Raw genomic sequence first — 24998 nt, forward strand, 5'->3', positions numbered from 1 at the left:
AGAGTGTCAGTCCTCTTGTACTTAAGTCGGCATTGTGCCTTTTGTATTAAATTCGGATGCTATTTCTGTGTTTCATCGTCAACAAGAAGGTCCAAGGTATACAGTAAACCTGAAGTGAAGCATCTTAATCTAAAACTGGACTCAAAGAAGAGGATCAAATTATAGAAAGTGAGAGTGTCAGTCGTCTTGAACTTAAGTCGGCATTGTGACTTTTGTATTAAATTCGGATGCAATTTCTGTGTTTCATCGTCCATAGGAAGGTCGAAGGTATACAGTAAACCTGAAGTGAAGCATCGGAATCTAAAACTGGACTCACAGGAGAGGTTCAAATCATAGAAAGTTAGTGTGTCAGTCCTCTTGTACTTAAGTCGTCATTGTGCCTTTTGTATTAAATTCGGATGCTATTTCTGTGTTTCATCGTCCACAAGAAGGTCCAAGGTATACATTAAACCTGAAGTGAAGCATCGGAATCTAAAACTGGACTCACAGGAGAGGTTCAAATCATAGAAAGTAAGAGTGTCAGTCCTCTTGTAATTCAGTCGGCATTGTGCCTATTGTATTACATTCGGATGTAATTTCTGTGTTTCATCGTCAATAAGAAGGTCCAAGGGATACAGTAAACCTTAAGTGAAGCGTCGGAATCTAAAACTGGACTCACAGGAGAGGTTCAAATCATAGAAAGTGAGAGTGTCATTCCTCTTGTACTTAAGTCGGCATTGTGTCTTTTGTTTTAAATTCGGATGCAATTTCCTTGTTTCATCGTCAATAAGAAGGTACAAGGGATACAGTAAACCTGAAGTGAAGCATCGGAATCTAAAACTGGACTCACAGGAGAGGTTCAAATCATAGAAAGTTAGAGTGTCAGTCCTCTTGCACTTAAGTCTGCATTGTGCCTTTTGTATTAAATTCGGATGCAATTTCTGTGTTTCATCGTCAATTAGAAGGTCCAAGGGATACAGTAAACCTGATGTGAAGCATCGGAACCTAAAACTGGACTCACAGGAGAGGTTCAAATCATAGAAAGTGAGAGTGTCAGTCCTCTTGTACTTAAGTCGGCATTGTGCCTTTTGTATTAAATTCGGATGCAATTTCTTTGCTTCATCGTCAATAAGAAGGTCCAAGCGATTAAGGAAACCTGAAGTGAAGCATCGGAATCTGACACTGGACTCACAGGAGAGGTTCAATTCATAGCAAGATAGAGTGTCAGTCCTCTTACACTTAAGTCGGCATTGTGCCTTTTGTATTAAATTCGGATGCAATTTCTGTGTTTCATCGTCAATAAGAAGGTCCAAGAGATACAGTAAACCTGAAGTGAAGCATCGGAATCTAAAACTGGACTCAAAGGAGAGGATCAAATTATAGAAAGTGATAGTGTCAGTCGTCTTGAACTTAAGTCGGCATTGTGCTTTTGTATTAAATTCGGATGCAATATCTGTGTTTCATCGTCAATAGGAAGGTCGAAGGTATACAGTAAACCTGAAGTGAAGCATCGGAATCTAAATCCTGACTCACAGGCGAGGTTCAAATCATAGAAAGTTAGAGTGTCAGTCCTCTTGTACTTAAGTCGGCATTGTGCCTTTTGCATTAAATTCGGATGCTATTTCTGTGTTTCATCGGCAATAAGAAGGTCCAAGGTATACAGTAAACCTGAAGTGAAACATCGGAATCTAAAAGTGAACTCACAGGAGAGGTTCAAATCATAGAAAGTGAGAGTGTCAGTCCTCTTGTACTTCAGTCGGCATTGTGCCTTTTGTATTAAATTCGGATGCAATTTCTTTGTTTCGTCGTCAATAGGAAGGTCGAAGGTATACAGTAAACCTGGCCTGAAGCACCGGAATCTAATACTGGGCTCACATGAGAGGTTCAAATCATAGAAGGTTATGGTGTCAGTCCTCTTGTACTTAAGTCGGCATTGTGCCTTTTGTATTAAATTCGGATGCAATTTCTGTGCTTCATCGTCAATAAGAAGGTCCAAGGGATTAAGGAAACCTGAAGTGAAGCATCGGAATCTGACACTGGACTCACAGGAGAGGTTCAAATCAGAAAGTTAGAGTGTCAGTCCTCTTATACTTAAGTCGGCATTGTGCCATTTGTATTAAATTCGGATGCAATTTCTGTGTTTCATCGTCAATAAGAAGGTCCAAGGGATACAGTATACCTGAAGTGAAGCATCGGAATCTAATACTGGACTCACAGGAGAGGTTCAAATCATTAAAAGTTAGAGTGTCAGTCCTCTTGTACTTACGTCGGCTTTGTGCCTTTTGTATTAAATTCGGATGCAATTTCTTTGCTTCATCGTCAATAAGAAGGTCCAAGGGATTAAGGAAACCTGAAGTGGAGCATCGTAATCTGACACTGGACTCACAGGAGAGGTTCAAATCATAGAAAGTTAGAATTTCAGTCCTCTTGTACTTAAGTCGGCATTGTGCCTTTTGTATTAAATTCGGATGCTATTTCTGTGTTTCATCGTCAACAAGAAGGTCGAAGGTATACAGTAAACCTGAAGTGAAGCATCTTAATCTAAAACTGGACTCAAAGGAGAGGATCAAATTATAGAAAGTGAGAGTGTCAGTCGTCTTGAACTAAAGTCGGCATTGTGCCTTTTGTATTAAATTCGGATGCAATTTCTGTGTTTCATCGTCAATAGGAAGGTCAAAGGTATACAGTAAACCTGATCTGAAGCATCGGAATCTAAAACTGGACTCACAGGAGAGGTTCAAATCATAGAAAGTTATAGTGTCAGTCCTCTTGTACTTAAGTCGGCATTGTGCCTTTTGAATTAAATTCCGATGCAATTTCTGTGATTCATCGTCAATAAGAAGGTCCAAGGTACACAGTAAACCTGAAGTGAAGCATCGGAATCTAAAACTGGACTCACAGGAGAGGTTCAAATCATAGAAAGTTAGTGTGTCAGTCCTCTTGTTCTTAAGTCGGCATTGTGCCTTTTGAATTTAATTCCGATGCAATTTCTGTGTTTCATCGTCAATAAGAAGGTCCAAGGTATAAAGTAAACCTGAAGTGAAGCATCGGAATCTAAAACTGGACTCACGGGAGAGGTTCAAATCATAGAAAGTTAGAGTGTCAGTCCTCTTGTACTTAAGTCTTCATTGTGCCTTTTGTATTAGATTTGGATGCAATATCTGTGCTTCTTCGTCAATAAGAAGGTTCAAGGGATTAAGGAAACCTGAAGTGAAGCATCGGAATCTGACACTGGACTCACAGGAGAGGATCAAATCATAGAAAGTTAGAGTGTCAGTCCTCTTATACTTAAGTCGGCATTGTGCCATTTGTATTAAATTCGAATGCAATTTCTGTGTTTCATCGTCAATAAGAAGGTCCAAGGGATACAGTAAACCTGAAGTGAAGCATCGGAATCTAAAACTGGACTCACAGGAGCGGTTCAAAACATTGAAAGTGAGAGTATCAGTCCTCTTGTACCTAAGTCGGCATTGTGCCTTTTGTATTAAATTCGGATGCAATTTCTGTGTTTCATCGTCAATAAGAATGTCCAAGGGATTCAGTAAACCTGAAGAGAAGCGTCGGAATCTAAAACTGGACCCACAGGAGCGGTTCAAATCATAGAAAGTTAGAGTGTCAGTCCTCTTGTACTTAAGTCGGCATTGTGCCATTAGTACTAAATTCGGATGCAATTTCTGTGTTTCATCGTCAATAAGAAGGTCCAATGGATACAGTAGACCTGAAGTGAAGCATCGCAATCTAAAACTGGAGTCACAGGAACGGTTCAAATCATAGAAAGTTAGTCAGTCTTCTTGTACATAAGTCGGCATTGTGCTTTTTGAATTCAATTGCGATGCAATTTCTGTACCTCATCGTCAATAAGAAGGTCCAAGGTACACAGTAAACCTGAAGTGAAGCATCGGAAACTAAAACTGCACTCACAGGAGAGGTTCAAATAATAGAAAGTTGGAGTGTCGGTCCTCTTGTCCTTAAGTCGGCATTGTTTCTTTTGAATTTAATTCCTATGCAATTTCTGTGTTTCATCGTCAATAAGAAGGTCCAAGGTATACAGTAAACCCGAAGTGAAGCATCGGAATCTAAAACTGGACTCACAGGAGAGGTTCAAATCATAGAACGTTAGAGTGTCAGTCCTCTTGTACTTAAGTCGGCATTGTGCCTTTTGTATTAAATTCAGATGCAATTTCTTTGTTTCATCGTCAATAAGAAGGTACAAGGGATACAGTAAACCTGAAGTGAAGCATCGGAATCTAAAACTGGACTCACAGGAGAGGTTCACATCATAGAAAGTGAGAGTGTCAGTCCTCTTGTACTTAAGTCGGCATTGTGCCTTTTGTATTAAATTCGGATGCAATTTCTGTGTTTCATAGTCAATTAGAAGGTCCAAGGGATACAGTAAACCTGAAGTGAAGCATCGGAATCTAAAACTGGGCTCACGGGAGAGGTTCAAATCATAGAAAGTTAAAGAGTCAGTCCTCTTGTACTTAAGTCGGCATTGTGCCTTTTGTATTAAATTCGGATGCAATTTCTGTGCTTCATCGTCAATAAGAAGGTCCAAGGGATTAAGGAAACCTGAAGTGAAGCATCGGAATCTGACACTGGACTCACAGGAGAGGTTCAAATCAGAAAGTTAGAGGGTCAGTCCTCTTATACTTAAGTCGGCATTGTGCCATTTGTATTAAATTCGGATGCAATTTCTGTGTTTCATCGTCAATAAGAAGGTCCAACGGATACAGTATACCTGAAGTGAAGCATCGGAATCTAATACTGGACTCACAGGAGAGGTTCAAATCATTAAAAGTTAGAGTGTCAGTCCTCTTGTACTTACGTCGGCTTTGTGACTTTTGTATTAAATTCGGATGCAATTTCTTTGCTTCATCGTCAATAAGAAGGTCCAAGGGATTAAGGAAACCTGAAGTGGGGCATCGGAATCTGACACTGGACTCACAGGAGAGGTTCAAATCATAGAAAGTTAGAGTGTCAGTCCTCTTGTACTTAAGTCGGCATTGTGCCTTTTGTATTAAATTCGGATGCTATTTCTGTGTTTCATCGTCAACAAGAAGGTCCAAGGTATACAGTAAACCTGAAGTGAAGCATCTTAATCTAAAACTGGACTCAAAGGAGAGGATCAAATTATAGAAAGTGAGAGTGTCAGTCGTCTTGAACTTAAGTCGGCATTGTGACTTTTGTATTAAATTCGGATGCAATTTCTGTGTTTCATCGTCAATAGGAAGGTCGAAGGTATACAGTAAACCTGAAGTGAAGCATCGGAATCTAAAACTGGACTCACAGGAGAGGTTCAAATCATAGAAAGTTAGTGTGTCAGTCCTCTTGTACTTAAGTCGTCATTGTGCCTTTTGTATTAAATTCGGATGCTATTTCTGTGTTTCATCGTCCACAAGAAGGTCCAAGGTATACATTAAACCTGAAGTGAAGCATCGGAATCTAAAACTGGACGCACAGAAGAGGTTCAAATCATAGAAAGTAAGAGTGTCAGTCCTCTTGTAATTCAGTCGGCATTGTGCCTATTGTATTAAATTCGGATGTAATTTCTGCGTTTCATCGTCAATAAGAAGGTCCAAGGGATACAGTAAACCTTAAGTGAAGCGTCGGAATCTAAAACTGGACTCACAGGAGAGGTTCAAATCATAGAAAGTGAGAGTGTCATTCCTCTTGTACTTAAGTCGGCATTGTGTCTTTTGTTTTAAATTCGGATGCAATTTCCTTGTTTCATCGTCAATAAGAAGTTACAAGGGATACAGTAAACCTGAAGCGAAGCATCGGAATCTAAAACTGGTCTCACAGGAGAGGTTCAAATCATAGAAAGTTAGAGTGTCAGTCCTCTTGCACTTAAGTCTGCATTGTGCCTTTTGTATTAAATTCGGATGCAATTTCTGTGTTTCATCGTCAATTAAAAGGTCCAAGGGATACAGTAAACCTGAAGTGAAGCATCGGAACCTAAAACTGGACTCACAGGAGAGGTTCAAATCATAGAAAGTGAGAGTGTCAGTCCTCTTGTACTTAAGTCGGCATTGTGCCTTTTGTATTAAATTCGGATGCAATTTCTTTGCTTCATCGTCAATAAGAAGGTCCAAGCGATTAAGGAAACCTGAAGTGAAGCATCGGAATCTGACACTGGACTCACAGGAGAGGTTCAAATCATAGCAAGATAGAGTGTCAGTCCTCTTACACTTAAGTCGGCATTGTGCCTTTTGTATTAAATTCGGATGCAATTTCTGTGTTTCATCGTCAATAAGAAGGTCCAAGAGATACAGTAAACCTGAAGTGAAGCATCGGAATCTAAAACTGGACTCAAAGGAGAGGATCAAATTATAGAAAGTGAGAGTGTCAGTCGTCTTGAACTTAAGTCGGCATTGTGCTTTTGTATTAAATTCGGATGCAATATCTGTGTTTCATCGTCAATAGGAAGGTCGAAGGTATACAGTAAACCTGAAGTGAAGCATCGGAATCTAAATCCTGACTCACAGGAGAGGTTCAAATCATAGAAAGTTAGAGTGTCAGTCCTCTTGTACTTAAGTCGGCATTGTGCCTTTTGCATTAAATTCGGATGCTATTTCTGTGTTTCATCGGCAATAAGAAGGTCCAAGGTATACAGTAAACCTGAAGTGAAACATCGGAATCTAAAAGTGAACTCACAGGAGAGGTTCAAATCATAGAAAGTGAGAGTGTCAGTCCTCTTGCACTTAAGTCGGCATTGTGCCTTTTGTATTAAATTCGGATGCAATTTCTGAGTTTCATCGTCAATAACAAGGTACAAGGGATACAGTAAACCTGAAGTGAAGCATCGGAATCTAAAACTGGACTCACAGGAGAGGTTCAAATCATAGGAAGTGAGAGTGTGCGTCCTCTTGTACTTAAGTCGGCATTGTGCCTTTTGTATTAAATTCGGATGCAATTTCTGTGTTTCATCGTCAATAACAAGGTACAAGGGATACAGTAAACCTGAAGTGAAGCGTCGGAATCTAAGACTGGACTCGCAGGAGAGGTTCAAATCATGGAAAGTAAGAGTGTCAGCCTCTTGTACATAAGTCGGTATTGTGCCTTTTGTATTAAATTCGGATATAATTTCTGTGTTTCATCGTCAACAAGAAGGTCCAAGGGATACAGTAAACCTGAAGTGAAGCATCGGAATTTAAAACTGGACTCACAGGAGATGTTCAAATCATAGAAAATTAGAGTGTCAGTCCACTTGTACTCAAGTCGGCATTGTGCCTTTTGAATTTAATTCCGATGCAATTTCTGTGTTTAGTCGTAATAAGAAGTCCCGAGGTATACAGTAAACCTGAAGTGAAGCATCGGAATCTAAAACTGGACTCACAGGAGCGGTTCAAATCATTAAAAGTTAGAGTGTCAGTCCTCTTGTACTTACGTCGGCTTTGTGCTTTTTGTATTAAATTCGGATGCAATTTCTTTGCTTCATCGTCAATAAGAAGGTCCAAGGGATTAAGGATACCTGAAGAGGAGCATCGGAATCTGACACTGGACTCACAGGAGAGGTTCAAATCATAGAAAGTTAGAGTGTCAGTCCTCTTGTACTTAAGTCGGCATTGTGCCTTTTGTATTAAATTCGGATGCAATTTCTGTGTTTCATCGTCAACAAGAAGGTCCAAGGTATACAGTAAACCTGAAGTGAAGCATCTTAATCTAAAACTGGACTCAAAGGAGAGGATCAAATTATAGAAAGTGAGAGTGTCAGTCGTCTTGAACTAAAGTCGGCATTGTGCCTTTTGTATTAAATTCGGATGCAATTTCTGTGTTTCATCGTCAATAGGAAGGTCGAAGGTATACAGTAAACCTGAAGTGAAGCATCAGAATCTAAATCTGGACTCACAGGAGAGGTTCAAATCATAGAAAGTTAGTGTGTCAGTCCTCTTGTACTTAAGTCGTCATTGTGCCTTTTGTATTAAATTCGGATGCTATTTCTGTGTTTTATCGTCCACAAGAAGGTCCAAGGTATACAGTAAACCTGAAGTGAAGCATCGGAATCTAAAACTGGACTCACAGGAGAGGTTCAAATCATAGAAAGTGAGAGTGTCAGTCCTCTTGTACTTCAGTCGGCATTGTGCCTTTTGTATTAAATTCGGATGCAATTTCTGTGTTTCATCGTCAATAGGAATGTCAAAGGTATACAGTAAACCTGATCTGAAGCATCGGATTCTAAAACTGGACTCACAGGAGAGGTTCAAATCATAGAAAGTTATAGTGTCAGTCCTCTTGTACTTAAGTCGGCATTGTGCCTTTTGAATTAAATTCCGATGCAATTTCTGTGTTTCATCGTCAATAAGAAGGTCCAAGGTACACAGTAAACCTGAAGTGAAGCATCGGAATCTAAAACTGGACTCACAGGAGAGGTTCAAATCATAGAAAGTTAGTGTGTCAGACCTCTTGTACTTAAGTCGGCATTGTTCCTTTTGAATTTAATTCCGATGCAATTTCTGTGTTTCATCGTCAATAAGAAGGTCCAAGGTATACAGTAAACCTGAAGTGAAGCATCGGAATCTAAAACTGGACTCACGGGAGAGGTTCAAATCATAGAAAGTTAGAGTGTCAGTCCTCTTGTACTTAAGTCTTCATTGTGCCTTTTGTATTAGATTCGGATGCAATATCTGTGCTTCTTCGTCAATAAGAAGGTCCAAGGGATTAAGGAAACCTGAAGTGAAGCATCGGAATCTGACACTGGACTCACAGGAGAGGATCAAATCATAGAAAGTTAGAGTGTCAGTCCTCTTATACTTAAGTCGGCATTGTGCCATTTGTATTAAAATTCGGATGCAATTTCTGTGTTTCATCGTCAATAAGAAGGTCCAAGGGATACAGTAAACCTGAAGTGAAGCATCGGAATCTAAAACTGGACTCACAGGAGCGGTTCAAATCATAGAAAGTGAGAGTATCAGTCCTCTTGTACCTAAGTCGGCATTGTGCCTTTTGTATTAAATTCGGATGCAATTTCTGTGTTTCATCGTCAATAAGAAGGTCCAAGGGATACAGTAAACCTGAAGTGAAGCGTCGGAATCTAAAACTGGACCCACAGGAGCGGTTCAAATCATAGAAAGTTAGAGTGTCAGTCCTCTTGTACTTAAGTCGGCATTGTGCCATTAGTACTAAATTCGGATGCAATTTCTGTGTTTCATCGTCAATAAGAAGGTCCAATGGATACAGTAGACCTGAAGTGAAGCATCGCAATCTAAAACTGGAGTCACAGGAAAGGTTCAAATCATAGAAACTTAGTCTTCTTGTACATAAGTCGGCATTGTGCTTTTTGAATTCAATTGCGATGCAATTTCTGTACCTCATCGTCAATAAGAAGGTCCAAGGTACACAGTAAACCTGAAGTGAAGCATCGGAAACTAAAACTGGACTCACAGGAGAGGTTCAAATAATAGAAAGTTGGAGTGTCGGTCCTCTTGTCCTTAAGTCGGCATTGTTTCTTTTGAATTTAATTCCTATGCAATTTCTGTGTTTCATCGTCAATAAGAAGGTCCAAGGTATACAGTAAACCCGAAGTGAAGCATCGGAATCTAAAACTGGACTCACAGGAGAGGTTCAGATCATAGAACGTTAGAGTGTCAGTCCTCTTGTACTTAAGTCGGCATTGTGATTTTTGTATTAAATTCAGATGCAATTTCTTTGTTTCATCGTCAATAAGAAGGTACAAGGGATACAGTAAACCTGAAGTGAAGCATCGGAATCTAAAACTGGACTCACAGGAGAGGTTCAAATCATAGAAAGTGAGAGTGTCAGTCCTCTAGTACTTAAGTCGGCATTGTGCCTTTTGTATTAAATTCGGATGCAATTTCTGTGTTTCATAGTCAATGAGAAGGTCCAAGGGATACAGTAAACCTGAAGTGAAGCATCGGAATCTAAAACTGGGCTCACGGGAGAGGTTCAAATCATAGAAAGTTAAAGAGTCAGTCCTCTTGTACTTAAGTCGGCATTGTGCCTTTTGTATTAAATTCGGATGCAATTTCTGTGCTTCATCGTCAATAAGAAGGTCCAAGGGATTAAGGAAACCTGAAGTGAAGCATCGGAATCTGACACTGGACTCACAGGAGAGGTTCAAATCACAAAGTTAGAGTGTCAGTCCTCTTATACTTAAGTCGGCATTGTGCCATTTGTATTAAATTCGGATGCAATTTCTGTGTTTCATCGTCAATAAGAAGGTCCAACGGATACAGTATACCTGAAGTGAAGCATCGGAATCTAATACTGGACTCACAGGAGAGGTTCAAATCATTAAAAGTTAGAGTGTCAGTCCTCTAGTACTTACGTCGGCTTTGTGACTTTTGTATTAAATTCGGATGCAATTTCTTTGCTTCATCGTCAATAAGAAGGTCCAAGGGATTAAGGAAACCTGAAGTGGGGCATCGGAATCTGACACTGGACTCACAGGAGAGGTTCAAATCATAGAAAGTTAGAGTGTCAGTCCTCTTGTACTTAAGTCGGCATTGTGCCTTTTGTATTAAATTCGGATGCTATTTCTGTGTTTCATCGTCAACAAGAAGGTCCAAGGTATACAGTAAACCTGAAGTGAAGCATCTTAATCTAAAACTGGACTCAAAGGAGAGGATCAAATTATAGAAAGTGAGAGTGTCAGTCGTCTTGAACTTAAGTCGGCATTGTGACTTTTGTATTAAATTCGGATGCAATTTCTGTGTTTCATCGTCAATAGGAAGGTCGAAGGTATACAGTAAACCTGAAGTGAAGCATCGGAATCTAAAACTGGACTCACAGGAGAGGTTCAAATCATAGAAAGTTAGTGTGTCAGTCCTCTTGTACTTAAGTCGTCATTGTGACTTTTGTATTAAATTCGGATGCTATTTCTGTGTTTCATCGTCCACAAGAAGGTCCAAGGTATACATTAAACCTGAAGTGAATCATCGGAATCTAAAACTGGACTCACAGGAGAGGTTCAAATCATAGAAAGTAAGAGTGTCAGTCCTCTTGTAATTCAGTCGGCATTGTGCCTATTGTATTAAATTCGGATGCAATTTCTGTGTTTCATCGTCAATAAGAAGGTCCAAGGGATACAGTAAACCTTAAGTGAAGCGTCGGAATCTAAAACTGGAGTCACAGGAAAGGTTCAAATCATAGAAACTTAGTCTTCTTGTACATAAGTCGGCATTGTGCTTTTTGAATTCAATTGCGATGCAATTTCTGTACCTCATCGTCAATAAGAAGGTCCAAGGTACACAGTAAATCTGAAGTGAAGCATCGGAAACTAAAACTGGACTCACAGGAGAGGTTCAAATAATAGAAAGTTGGAGTGTCGGTCCTCTTGTCCTTAAGTCGGCATTGTTTCTTTTGAATTTAATTCCTATGCAATTTCTGTGTTTCATCGTCAATAAGAAGGTCCAAGGTATACAGTAAACCCGAAGTGAAGCATCGGAATCTAAAACTGGACTCACAGGAGAGGTTCAAATCATAGAACGTTAGAGTGTCAGTCCTCTTGTACTTAAGTCGGCATTGAGCCTTTTGTATTAAATTCAGATGCAATTTCTTTGTTTCATCGTCAATAAGAAGGTACAAGGGATACAGTAAACCTGAAGTGAAGCATCGGAATCTAAAACTGGACTCACAGGAGAGGTTCAAATCATAGAAAGTGAGAGTGTCAGTCCTCTTGTACTTAAGTCGGCATTGTGCCTTTTGTATTAAATTCGGATGCAATTTCTGTGTTTCATAGTCAATGAGAAGGTCCAAGGGATACAGTAAACCTGAAGTGAAGCATCGGAATCTAAAACTGGGCTCACGGGAGAGGTTCAAATCATAGAAAGTTAAAGAGTCAGTCCTCTTGTACTTAAGTCGGCATTGTGCCTTTTGTATTAAATTCGGATGCAATTTCTGTGCTTCATCGTCAATAAGAAGGTCCAAGGGATTAAGGAAACCTGAAGTGAAGCATCGGAATCTGACACTGGACTCACAGGAGAGGTTCAAATCAGAAAGTTAGAGTGTCAGTCCTCTTATACTTAAGTCGGCATTGTGCCATTTGTATTAAATTCGGATGCAATTTCTGTGTTTCATCGTCAATAAGAAGGTCCAACGGATACAGTATACCTGAAGTGAAGCATCGGAATCTAATACTGGACTCACAGGAGAGGTTCAAATCATTAAAAGTTAGAGTGTCAGTCCTCTAGTACTTACGTCGGCGTTGTGACTTTTGTATTAAATTCGGATGCAATTTCTTTGCTTCATCGTCAATAAGAAGGTCCAAGGGATTAAGGAAACCTGAAGTGGGGCATCGGAATCTGACACTGGACTCACAGGAGAGGTTCAAATCATAGAAAGTTAGAGTGTCAGTCCTCTTGTACTTAGGTCGGCATTGTGCCTTTTGTATTAAATTCGGATGCTATTTCTGTGTTTCATCGTCAACAAGAAGGTCCAAGGTATACAGTAAACCTGAAGTGAAGCATCTTAATCTAAAACTGGACTCAAAGGAGAGGATCAAATTATAGAAAGTGAGAGTGTCAGTCGTCTTGAACTTAAGTCGGCATTGTGACTTTTGTATTAAATTCGGATGCAATTTCTGTGTTTCATCGTCAATAGGAAGGTCGAAGGTATACAGTAAACCTGAAGTGAAGCATCGGAATCTAAAACTGGACTCACAGGAGAGGTTCAAATCATAGAAAGTTAGTGTGTCAGTCCTCTTGTACTTAAGTCGTCATTGTGCCTTTTGTATTAAATTCGGATGCTATTTCTGTGTTTCATCGTCCACAAGAAGGTCCAAGGTATACATTAAACCTGAAGTGAATCATCGGAATCTAAAACTGGACTCACAGGAGAGGTTCAAATCATAGAAAGTAAGAGTGTCAGTCCTCTTGTAATTCAGTCGGCATTGTGCCTATTGTATTAAATTCGGATGCAATTTCTGTGTTTCATCGTCAATAAGAAGGTCCAAGGGATACAGTAAACCTTAAGTGAAGCGTCGGAATCTAAAACTGGACTCACAGGAGAGGTTGAAATCATAGAAAGTGAGAGTGTCATTCCTCTTGTACTTAAGTCGGCATTGTGTCTTTTGTTTTAAATTCGGATGCAATTTCCTTGTTTCATCGTCAATAAGAAGGTACAAGGGATACAGTAAACCTGAAGTGAAGCATCGGAATCTAAAACTGGACTCACAGGAGAGGTTCAAATCATAGAAAGTTAGAGTGTCAGTCCTCTTGCACTTAAGTCTGCATTGTGCCTTTTGTATTAAATTCGGATGCAATTTCTGTGTTTCATCGTCAATTAGAAGGTCCAAGGGATACAGTAAACCTGAAGTGAAGCATCGGAACCTAAAACTGGACTCACAGGAGAGGTTCAAATCATAGAAAGTGAGAGTGTCAGTCCTCTTGTACTTAAGTCGGCATTGTGCCTTTTGTATTAAATTCGGATGCAATTTCTTTGCTTCATCGTCAATAAGAAGGTCCAAGCGATTAAGGAAACCTGAAGTGAAGCATCGGAATCTGACACTGGACTCACAGGAGAGGTTCAAATCATAGCAAGATAGAGTGTCAGTCCTCTTACACTTAAGTCGGCATTGTGCCTTTTGTATTAAATTCGGATGCAATTTCTGTGTTTCATCGTCAATAAGAAGGTCCAAGAGATACAGTAAACCTGAAGTGAAGCATCGGAATCTAAAACTGGACTCAAAGGAGAGGATCAAATTATAGAAAGTGAGAGTGTCAGTCGTCTTGAACTTAAGTCGGCATTGTGCTTTTGTATTAAATTCGGATGCAATATCTGTGTTTCATCGTCAATAGGAAGGTCGAAGGTATACAGTAAACCTGAAGTGAAGCATCGGAATCTAAATCCTGACTCACAGGAGAGGTTCAAATCATTGAAAGTTAGAGTGTCAGTCCTCTTGTACTTAAGTCGGCATTGTGCCTTTTGCATTAAATTCGGATGCTATTTCTGTGTTTCATCGGCAATAAGAAGGTCCAAGGTATACAGTAAACCTGAAGTGAAACATCGGAATCTAAAAGTGAACTCACAGGAGAGGTTCAAATCATAGAAAGTGAGAGTGTCAGTCCTCTTGTACTTCGGTCGGCATTGTGCCTTTTGTATTAAATTCGGATGCAATTTCTTTGTTTCATCGTCAATAGGAAGGTCGAAGGTATACAGTAAACCTGGACTGAAGCACCGGAATCTAAAACTGGGCTCACAGGAGAGGTTCAAATCATAGAAGGTTATGGTGTCAGTCCTCTTGTACTTAAGTCGGCATTGTGCCTTTTGTATTAAATTCGGATGCAATTTCTGTGTCTCATCGTCAATAAGAAGGTCCAAGGTATACAGTAACCTGAAGTGAAGCTTCGGAATGTAAAACGGGACTCACAGGAGAGGTTCAAATCATGGAAAGTCAGAGTGTCAGTCCTCTTGCACTTAAGTCGGCATTGTGCCTTTTGTATTAAATTCGGATGCAATTTCTGTGTTTCATCGTCAATAACAAGGTACAAGGGATACAGTAAACCTGAAGTGAAGCATCGGAATCTAAAACTGGACTCACAGGAGAGGTTCAAATCATAGGAAGTGAGAGTGTGCGTCCTCTTGTACTTAAGTCGGCATTGTGCCTTTTGTATTAAATTCCGATGCAATTTCTGTGTTTCATCGTCAATAAAAAGCTCCAAGGGATACAGTAAACCTGAAGTGAAGCGTCGGAATCTAAAACTGGACTCGCAGGAGAGGTTCAAATCATAGAAAGTAAGAGTGTCAGCCTCTTGTACATAAGTCGGTATTGTGCCTTTTGTATTAAATTCGGATATAATTTCTGTGTTTCATCGTCAACAAGAAGGTCCAAGGGATACAGTAAACCTGAAGTGAAGCATCGGAATTTAAAACTGGACTCAAAGGAGATGTTCAAATCATAGAAAATTAGAGTGTCAGTCCACTTGTACTCAAGTCGGCATTGTGTTTTTTGAATTTAATTCCGATGCAATTTCTGTGTTTAGTCGTAATAAGAAGTCCCGAGGTATACAGTAAACCTGAAGTGAAGCATCGGAATCTAAAACTGGACTCACAGGAGCGGTTCAAATCATAGAAAGTTAGAGTGTCAGTCCTCTTGTACTTAAGTCGGCATTGTGCCTTTTGTATTAAATTCGGATGCAATTTCTGTGTTTCATCGTCAATAAGAAGGTCCAAGGGATACAGTAACCCTGAAGTGAAGCATTGGAATCTAAAACTGGACTCACAGGAGAGGTTCAAATCATTGAAAGTGCGAGTGTCAGTCCCCTTGTACTTAAGTCGGCATTGTGCCTTTTGTATTAAATTCGGATACAATTTCTGTGTTTCATCGTTAATAAGAAGGTCCAAGGGATACAGTAAACCTGAAGTGAAGCATTGGAATCTAAAACTGTACTCAAAGGAAAAGTTCAAATCATAGAAAGTTAGAGTGTCAGTCCTCTTGTACTTAAGTCGGCATTGTGCCTTTTGTATTAAATTCGGATGCAATTTTTTTGTTTCATCGTCAATAAGATGGTGCGAGGGATACAGTAAACCTGACCTGAAGCATCGGAATCTCAAACTGGACTCACAGGAGAGGTACAAATCATAGAAAGTGAGAGTGTCAGTCCTCTTTTACTTAAGTCGGCATGGTGCCTTTTGGATTATATTCGGATGCAATTTCTGTGTTTCATCGTCAATAAGAGTTTCCAAGGGATACAGTAAACCTGAAGTGAAGCATCGGAATCTAAAACTGGACTCACGGGAGAGGTTCAAATTATTAAAAGTTAGAGTGTCAGTCCTCTTGTACTTACGTCGGCTTTGTGCCTTTTGTATTAAATTCGGATGCAATTTCTTTGCTTCATCGTCAATAAGAAGGTCCAAGGGATTAAGGAAACCTGAAGTGGAGCATCGGAATCTGACACTGGACTCACAGGAGAGGTTCAAATCATAGAAAGTTAGAGTGTCAGTTCTCTTGTACTTAAGTCGGCATTGTGCCTTTTGTATTGAATTCGGATGCTATTTCTGTGTTTCATCGTCAACAAGAAGGTCCAAGGTATACAGTAAACCTGAAGTGAAGCATCTTAATCTAAAACTGGACTCAAAGGAGAGGATCAAACTATAGAAAGTGAGAGTGTCAGTCGTCTGAACTTAAGTCGGCATTGTGCCTTTTGTATAAAATTCGGATCCAATTTCTGTGTTTCATCGTCAATAGGAAGGTCGAAGGTATACAGTAAACCTGAAGTGAAGCATCGGAATCTAAATCTGGACTCACAGGAGAGGTTCAAATCATAGAAAGTTAGTGTGTCAGTCCTCTTGTACTTAAGTCGTCATTGTGCCTTTTGTATTAAATTCGGATGCTATTTCTGTGTTTCATCGTCCACAAGAAGGTCCAAGGTATACAGTAAACCTGAAGTGAAGCATCGGAATCTAAAACTGGACTCACAGGAGAGGTTCAAATCATAGAAAGTAAGAGTGTCAGTCCTCTTGTACTTCAGTCGGCATTGTGCCTATTGTATTAAATTCGGATGCAGATTCTGTGTTTCATCGTCAATAAGAAGGTCCAAGGGATACAGTAAACCTTAAGTGAAGCGTCGGAATCTAAAACTGGACTCACAGGAGAGGTTCAAATCATAGAAAGTGAGAGTGTCATTCCTCTTGTACTTAAGTCGGCATTGTGTCATTTATTTTAAATTCGGATGCAATTTCCTTGTTTCATCGTCAATAAGAAGGTACAAGGGATACAGTAAACCTTAAGTGAAGCATCGGAATCTAAAACTGGACTCACAGGAGAGGTTCAAATCATAGAAAGTTAGAGTGTCAGTCCTCTTGCACTTAAGTCTGCATTGTGCCTTTTGTATTAAATTCGGATGCAATTTCTGTGTTTCATCGTCAATTAGAAGGTCCAAGGGATACAGTAAACCTGAAGTGAAGCATCGGAATCTAAAACTGGACCCACAGGAGAGGTTCAAATCATAGGAAGTTAGAGTGTCAGTCCTCTTGTACTTAAGTCGGCATTGTACCTGTTGTATTAAATTCGTATGCAAAATCTGTGCTTCATCGTCAATAAGAAGGTCCAAGGTATTAAGGAAACCTGAAGTGAAGCATCGGAATCCGACACTGGACTCACAGGAGAGGTTCAAATCATAGAAAGTTAGAGTGTCAGTCCTCTTATACTTAAGTCGGCATTGTGCCATTTGTATTAAATTCGGATCGTCAATAAGAAGGTCCAAGGGATACAGTAAACCTGAAGTGAAGCATCGGAACCTAAATCTGACTCACAGGAGAGGTTAAAATCATAGAAAGTGAGAGTGTCAGTCCTCTTGTACTTAAGTCGGCATTGTGCCTTTTGTATTGAATTCCGATGCAATTTCTTTGCTTCCTCGTCAATAAGAAGGTCCAACCGATTAAGGAAACCTGAAGTGAAGCATCGGAATCTGACACTGGACTCACAGGAGAGGTTCAAATCATAGTAAGATAGAGTGTCAGTCCTCTTACACTTAAGTCGGCATTGTGCCTTTTGTATTAAATTCGGATGCAATTTCTGTGTTTCATCGTCAATAAGAAGGTCCAAGAGATACAGTAAACCTGAAGTGAAGCATCGGAATCTAAAACTGGACTCAAAGGAGAGGATCAAATTATAGAAAGTGAGATAGTCAGTCGTCTTGAACTTACGTCGGCATTGTGCCTTTTGTATTAAATTCGGATGCAATATCTGTGTCTCATCGTCAGTAGGAAGGTCGAAGGTATACAGTAAACCTGAAGTGAAGCATCGGAATCTAAAACTGGACTCACAGGAGCGGTTCAAATCATAGAAAGTGAGAGTATCAATCCTCTTGTACCTAAGTCGGCATTGTGCCTTTTGTATTAAATTCGGATGCAATTTCTGTGTTTCATCGTCAATAAGAAGGTCCAAGGGATACAGTAAACCTGAAGTGAAGCGTCGGAATCTAAAACTGGACCCACAGGAGCGGTTCAAATCATAGAAAGTTGGAGTGTCAGTCCTCTTGTACTTAAGTCGGCATTGTGCCATTAGTACTAAATTCGGATGCAATTTCTGTGTTTCATCGTCAATAAGAAGGTCCAATGGATACAGTAGACCTGAAGTGAAGCATCGCAATCTAAAACTGGAGTCACAGGAAAGGTTCAAATCATAGAAAGTTAGTCAGTCTTCTTGTACATAAGTCGGCATTGTGCTTTTTGAATTCAATTGCGATGCAATTTCTGTACCTCATCGTCAATAAGAAGGTCCAAGGTACACAGTAAACCTGAAGTGAGGCATCGGAAACTAAAACTGGACTCACAGGAGAGGTTCAAATAATAGAAAGTTGGAGTGTCGGTCCTCTTGTCCTTAAGTCGGCATTGTTTCTTTTGAATTTAATTCCTATGCAATTTCTGTGTTTCATCGTCAATAGGAAGGTCCAAGGTATACAGTAAACCCGAAGTGAAGCATCGGAATCTAAAACTGGACTCACAGGAGAGGTTCAAATCATAGAACGTTAGAGTGTCAGTCCTCTTGTACTTAAGTCGGCATTGTGCCTTTTGTATTAAATTCAGATGCAATTTCTTTGTTTCATCGTCAACAAGAAGGTACAAGAGATACAGTAAACCTGAAGTGAAGCATCGGAATCTAAAACTGGGCTCACGGGAGAGGTTCAAATCATAGAAAGTTAAAGAGTCAGTCCTCTTGTACTTAAGTCGGCATTGTGCCTTTTGTATTAAATTCGGATGCAATTTCTGTGCTTCATCGTCAATAAGAAGGTCCAAGGGATTAAGGAAACCTGCAGTGAAGCATCGGAATCTGACACAGGACTCACAGGAGACGTTCAAATCAGAAAGTTAGAGTGTCAGTCCTCTTATACTTAAGGCGGCATTGTGCCATTTGTATTAAATTCGGATGCAATTTCTGTGTTTCATCGTCAATAAGAAGGTCCAAGGGATACAGTAAACCTGAAGTGAAGCATCGGAATCTAATACTGGACTCACAGGAGAGGTTCAAATCATTAAAAGTTAGAGTGTCAGTCCTCTTGTACTTACGTCGGCTTTGTGCCTTTTGTATTAAATTCGGATGCAATTTCTTTGCTTCATCGTCAATAAGAAGGTCCAAGGGATTAAGGAAACCTGAAGTGGAGCATGGGAATCTGACACTGGACTCACAGGAGATTTTCAAATCATAGAAAGTTAGAGTGTCAGTCCTCTTGTACTTAAGTCGGCATTGTGCCTTTTGTATTAAATTCGGATGCTATTTCTGTGTTTCATCGTCAACAAGAAGGTCCAAGGTATACAGTAAACCTGAAGTGAAGCATCGGAATCTAAAACTGGACTCACAGGAGAGGTTCAAATCATAGAAAGTGAGAGTGTCAGTCCTCTTGTACTTCAGTCGGCATTGTGCCTTTTGTATTAAATTCGGATGCAATTTCTGTGTTTCATCGTCAATAGGAAGGTCAAAGGTATACAGTAAACCTGATCTGAAGCATCGGAATCCAAAACTGGACTCACAGGAGAGGTTCAAATCATAGAAAGTTATAGTGTCAGTCCTCTTGTACTTAAGTCGGCATTGTGCCTTTTGAATTAAATTCCGATGCAATTTCTGTGTTTCATCGTCAATAAGAAGGTCCAAGGTACACAGTAAACCTGAAGTGAAGCATCGGAATCTAAAACTGGACTAACAGGAGAGGTTCAAATCATAGAAAGTTAGTGTGTCAGTCCTCTTGTACTTAAGTCGGCATTGTGCCTTTTGAATTTAATTCCGATGCAAATTCTGTGTTTCATCGTCAATAAGAAGGTCCAAGGTATACAGTAAACCTCAAGTGAAGCATCGGAATCTAAAACTGGACTCACAGGAGAGGTTCAAATCATAGAAAGTTAGAGTGTCAGTCCTCTTGTACTTAAGTCGGCATTGTGCCATTTGTATTAAATTCGGATGCAATTTCTGTGTTTCATCGTCAATAAGAAGGTCCAAGGGATACAGTAAACCTGAAGTGAAGCGTGGGACCTAAAACTGGACTCACAGGAGCGGTTCAAATCATAGAAAGTTAGAGTGTCAGTCCTCTTGTACTTAAGTCGGCATTGTGCCTTTTGTATTAAATTCGGATGCAATTTCTGTGTTTCATCGTCAATAGGAAGGTCAAAGGTATACATTAAACCTGAACTGAAGCATCGGAATCTAAAACTGGACTCACAGGAGAGGTTCAAATCATAGAAAGTTATAGTGTCAGTCCTCTTGTACTTAAGTCGGCATTGTGCCTTTTGAATTAAATTCCGATGCAATTTCTGTGTTTCATCGTCAATAAGAAGGTCCAAAGTACACAGTAAACCTGAAGTGAAGCATCGGAATCTAAAACTGGACTCACAGGAGAGGTTCAAATCATAGAAAGTTAGTGTGTCAGTCCTCTTGTACTTAAGTCATCATTGTGCCTTTTGAATTTAATTCCGATGCAATTTCTGTGTTTCATCGTCAATAAGAAGGTCCAAGGTATACAGTAAACCTGAAGTGAAGCATCAGAATCTAAAACTGGACTCACAGGAGAGGTTCAAATCATAGAAAGTGAGAGTGTCAGTCCTATTGTTATTAAGTCGGCATTGTGCCTTTTGGATTATATTCGGATGCAATTACTGTGTTTCATCGTCAATAAGAGTTTCCAAGGGATACAGTAAACCTGAAGTGAAGCATCGGAATCTAAAACTGGACTCAAAGGAGAGGATCAAATTATAGAAAGTGAGAGTGTCAGTCGTCTTGAACTTAGGTCGGCATTGTGCCTTTTGTATTAAAGTCGGATGCAATATCTGTGTGTCATCGTCAGTGGGAAGGTCGAAGGTATACAGTAAACCTGAAGTGAAGCATCGGAATCTAAAACTGGACTCACTGGAGCGGTTCAAATCATAGAAAGTGAGAGTGTCAGTCCTCTTGTACCTAAGTCGGCATTGTGCCTTTTGTATTAAATTCGGATGCAATATCTGTGCTTCTTCGTCAATAAGAAGGTCCAAGGGATTAAGGAAACCTGAAGTGAAGCATCGGAATCTGACACTGGACTCACAGGAGAGGATCAAATCATAGAAAGTTAGAGTGTCAGTCCTCTTATACTTAAGTCGGCATTGTGCCATTTGTATTAAAGTCGGATGCAAATTCTGTGTTTCATCGTCAATAAGAAGGTCCAAGGGATACAGTTAACCTGAAGTGAAGCATCGGAATCTAAAACTGGACTCAGAGGAGAGGATCAAATTATAGAAAGTGAGAGTGTCAGTCGTCTTGAACTTAAGTCGGCATTGTGCCTTTTGTATTAAATTCGGATGCAATATCTGTGTGTCATCGTCAGTAGGAAGGTCGAAGGTATACAGTAAACCTGAAGTGAAGCATCGGAATCTAAAACTGGACTCACAGGAGCGGTTCAAATCATAGAAAGTGAGAGTGTCAGTCCTCTTGTACCTAAGTCGGCATTGTGCCTTTTGTATTAAATTCGGATGCAATTTCTGTGTTTCATCGTCAATAAGAAGGTCCAAGGGATACAGTAAACCTGAAGTGAAGCGTCGGAATCTAAAACTGGACCCACAGGAGCGGTTCAAATCATAGAAAGTTAGAGTGTCAGTCCTCTTGTACTTAAGTCGGCATTGTGCCATTAGTACTAAATTCGGATGCAATTTCTGTGCCTCATCGTCAACAAGAAGGTCCAGGGTACACAGTAAACCTGAAGTGAAGCATCGGAAACTAAAACTGGACTCACAGGAGAGGTTCAAATTATAGAAAGTTGGAGTGTCAGTCCTCTTGTCCTTAAGTCGGCATTGTTTCTTTTGAATTTAATTCCTATGCAATTTCTGTGCTTCATCGTCAATAAGAAGGTCCAAGGGATTAAGGAAACCTGAAGTGGAGCATCGGAATCTGACACTGGACTCACAGGAGAGGTTCAAATCAAAAAAAGTTAGAGTGTCAGTCCTCTTGTACTTAAGTCGGCATTGTGCCTTTTGTATTAAATTCAGATGCTATTTCTGTGTTTCATCGTCAACAAGAAGGTCCAAGGTATACAGTAAACCTGAAGTGGAGCATCTTAATCTAAAACTGGACTCAAAGGAGAGGATCAAATTATAGAATGTGAGAGTGTCAGTCGTCTTGAACTTAAGTCGGCATTGTGCCTTTTGTATTAAATTCGGATGCAATTTCTGTGTTTCATCGTCAATAGGAAGGTCGAAGGTATACAGTAAACCTGAAGTGAAGCATCGGAATCTCAATCTGGACTCACAGGAGAGGTTCAAATCATAGAAAGTTAGTGTGTCAGTCCTCTTGTACTTAAGTCGTCATTGTGCCTTTTGTATTAAATTCGGATGCTATTTCTGTGATTCATCGTCCACAAGAAGGTCCAAGGTATACAGTAAACCTGAAGTGAAGCATCGGAATCTAAAACTGGACTCACAGGAGAGGTTCAAATCATAGAAAGTGAGAGTGTCTGTCCTCTTGTACTTCAGTCGGCATTGTGCCTTTTGTATTAAATTCCGATGCAATTTCTGTGTTTCATCGTCAATAAGAAGCTCCAAGGGATGCAGTAAACCTGAAGTGAAGCGTCGGAATCTAAAACTGGACACGCAGGAGAGGTTCAAATCATAGAAAGTAAGAGTTTCAGCCTCCTGTACATAAGTCGGTATTGTGCCTTTTGTATTAAATTCGGATACAATTTCTGTGTTTCATCGTCAACAAGAAGGTCCAAGGGATACAGTAAACCTGAAGTGAAGCATCGGAATTTAAAACTGGACTCACAGGAGATGTTCAAATCATAGAAAATTAGAGTGTCAGTCCACTTGTACTCAAGTCGGCATTGTAGCTTTTGAATTTAATTCCGATGCAATTTCTGTGTTTAGTCGTAATAAGAAGTCCCGAGGTATACAGTAAACCTGAAGTGAAGCATCTTAATCTAAAACTGGACTCAAAGGAGAGGATCAAATTATAGAAAGTGAGAGTGTCAGTCGTCTTGAACTTAAGTCGGCATTGTGCCTTTTGTATTAAATTCGGATGCAATTTCTGTGTTTCATCGTCAATAGGAGGGTCGAAGGTTTACAGTAAACCTGAAGTGAAGCATCGGAATCTAAAACTGGACTCACAGGAGAGGTTCAAATCATAGAAAGTGAGAGTGTCAGTCCTCTTGTACTTCAGTCGGCATTGTGCCTTTTGTATTAAATTCGGATGCAATTTCTGTGTCTCATCGTCAATAGGAAGGTCAAAGGTATACAGTAAACATGATCTGAAGCATCGGAATCCAAAACTGGACTCACAGGAGAGGTTCAAATCATAGAAAGTTATAGTGTCAGTCCTCTTGTACTTAAGTCGGCATTGTGCCTTTTGAATTAAATTCCGATGCAATTTCTGTGTTTCATCGTCAATAAGAAGGTCCAAGGTACACAGTAAACCTGAAGTGAAGCATCGGAATCTAAAACTGGACTAACAGGAGAGGTTCAAATCATAGTAAGTTAGTGTGTCAGTCCTCTTGTACTTAAGTCGGCATTGTGCCTTTTGAATTTAATTCCGATGCAAATTCTGTGTTTCATCGTCAATAAGAAGGTCCAAGGTATACAGTAAACCTGAAGTGAAGCATCGGAATCTAAAACTGGACTCACAGGAGAGGTTCAAATCATAGAAAGTTAGAGTGTCAGTCCTCTTGTACTTAAGTCGGCATTGTGCCATTTGTATTAAATTGAGATGCAATTTCTGTGTTTCATCGTCAACAAGAAGGTCCAACGGATACAGTAAACCTGAAGTGAAGCGTCGGGACCTAAAACTGGACTCACAGGAGCGGTTCAAATCATAGAAAGTAAGAGTGTCAGTCCTCTTGTACTTCAGTCGGCATTGTGCCTTTTGTATTAAATTCGGATGCAATTTCTGTGTTTCATCGTCAATAGGAAGGTCAAAGGTATACAGTAAACCTGAACTGAAGCATCGGAATCTAAAACTGGACTCACAGGAGAGGTTCAAATCATAGAAAGTTATAGTGTCAGTCCTCTTGTACTTAAGTCGGCATTGTGCCTTTTGAATTAAATTCCGATGCAATTTCTGTGTTTCATCGTCAATAAGAAGGTCCAAAGTACACAGTAAACCTGAAGTGAAGCATCGGAATCTAAAGCTGGACTCACAGGAGAGGTTCAAATCATAGAAAGTTAGTGTGTCAGTCCTCTTGTACTTAAGTCATCATTGTGCCTTTTGAATTTAATTCCGATGCAATTTCTGTTTTTCATCGTCAATAAGAAGGTCCAAGGTATACAGTAAACCTGAAGTGAAGCATCAGAATCTAAAACTGGACTCACAGGAGAGGTTCAAATCATAGAAAGTTAGAGTGTCAGTCCTCTTGTACTTAAGTCGGCATTGTGCGATTTGTATTAAATTCGGATGCAATTTCTGTGTTTCATCGTCAATAACAAGGTCCAAGGGATACAGTAAACCTGAAGTGAAGCGTCGGGACCTAAAACTGGACTCACAGGAGCGGTTCAAATCATAGAAAGTTAGAGTGTCAGTCCTCTTGTACTTAAGTCGGAATTGTGCCTTTTGTATTAAATTCGGATGCAATTTCTGTGTTTCATCGTCAATAAGAAGGTCCAAGGGATACAGTAAACCTGAAGTGAAGCGTCGGAATCTAAAACTGTACTCACAGGAAAGGTTCAAATCATAGAAAGTTTGTCAGTCTTCTTGTACTTAAGTCGGCATTGTGCTTTTTGAATTCAATTGCGATGCAATTTCTGTGCCTCATTGTCAATAAGAAGGTCCAAGGTACACAGTAAACCTGAAGTGAAACATCGGAATCTAAAACTGGACTCACAGGAGAGGTTCAAATCATAGAAAGTGAGAGTGTCAGTCGTCTTGAACTTAAGTCGGCATTGTGCCTTTTGTATTAAATTCGGATGCAATATCTGTGTGTCATCGTCAGTAGGAAGGTCGAAGGTATACAGTAAACCTGAAGTGAAGCATCTGAATCTAAAACTGGACTCACAGGAGCGGTTCAAATCATAGAAAGTGAGAGTGTCAGTCCTCTTGTACCTAAGTCGGCATTGTGCCTTTTGTATTAAATTCGGATGCAATATCTGTGCTTCTTCGTCAATAAGAAGGTCCAAGGGAT

Source organism: Schistocerca serialis, chromosome 4 (genome assembly GCF_023864345.2).
Source record: "Schistocerca serialis cubense isolate TAMUIC-IGC-003099 chromosome 4, iqSchSeri2.2, whole genome shotgun sequence".
Classification (NCBI taxonomy): Eukaryota; Metazoa; Arthropoda; class Insecta; order Orthoptera; family Acrididae; genus Schistocerca; species Schistocerca serialis.